Source organism: Castanea sativa, chromosome 9 (genome assembly GCF_040712315.1).
Source record: "Castanea sativa cultivar Marrone di Chiusa Pesio chromosome 9, ASM4071231v1".
In the NCBI taxonomy this organism is placed as follows: Eukaryota; Viridiplantae; Streptophyta; class Magnoliopsida; order Fagales; family Fagaceae; genus Castanea; species Castanea sativa.
Window position 1 is genome coordinate 43,582,630 of NC_134021.1, and position 1,391 is coordinate 43,584,020.

The window sequence follows — 1,391 nt, forward strand, 5'->3', positions numbered from 1 at the left end:
CGAGGAAACATGGTTGGGGTTTTTAAAAACTGTTTTGTCTGTAGTACTACTAGTACATACACAAGCTCCCAATGCGCGCCCAAACCAAGTCTGTTTTGTTCAATTGCTTTGTCGCTGGAAGTACTAATACAGGTGTGGGTTATGAATTATTATCAACATAATATAAATTAATGAAGTCCTCAGTCCTCACTACTACTGACAGTACGATCGATCAATTATGCAACAGTTCTATTAGAATTTTAAAACCAATTATGCAAAAATAATTTGTTCTTGATGGAACTGAAAGAACAGATTAAATGAAGTAAAAGCAACAGAATACAGAAATATTAAAGCTAAAATAAATAAAACCATGTCAAACAAAAATTGAGAATGGAATTTTTTTGAGGGGCAAGGATAAATTTAGCAACCCAATGCTATGGTGTACACCATCAAACACGTGCAAACCAATCAGATTAATTTGAGCTCAATTGCTTACTCAAAAAAAAATTTGATCTTCCATGGTTTCTTTCCTGTGAAATGTGAAATTACCCGGCAAAATATGTGTACTATGCAAGGATAGAAAGTAATCTAATGTACAAAACAACCATGACAAAATCATCATAATAGATTAAGCACCCATAGCTACAAAAGTTGAGAGCAAATGTGATTTTCAAGTATAATTTTGTCAAGACTGTACAGTAATGGATAACACTAATGAGCCGAATCATTCAAATATTCAGTCATTAAACTTTGGAGTTAGAGATCCCATGTGCAGTTTTGGAAGAAATAATGAAAACACATAATATATAGGCAGAACATGCACATGACTACTATACTATGTTACTATTAATATATAGGCAGAACATGCACATGACTACTATTACTATTAATTCTCAGCCAAAAAAAAAAAATGTTACTATTAATATTTTGTTTTTTTAAAAAAAAATGTAATTAGAAAGCAAGGAAAGCTTAAATAAGTGCACCAGAAAGCCAGTTATGATTAATCTAGTGTTTGATTCGCATTAAAAAAGCTGACATACATACGGAATACTGATTAGCATTTATGAGCCGAATAATTTAATATATTTTCATTGAATTTTAGAGTTAGAGATCTCTTGGGTAGGTTTTTGCTCTGGATTTTTAAGCACTCTCTAACCTTCAATCTCTGGGTGTTATATAGAGGGGGCAATGGTCCATCTTGTTAGAGCATCCACATTAGTGGGTGGATAATAATGTATAATGTAAAATTTTTTCAATTTTATACATTTTGAGCTACATTAGTGGAGCTCAAACTGGGTAAAATAGTGTAAAATTATCCCCGAGCTACAGTACCGTGTATATTTACACGGTTACTGTAGCTCGTTTATACAATATTTTATCATTTCTCCTTCGCTCTTTTTTTTCTCTCTCTG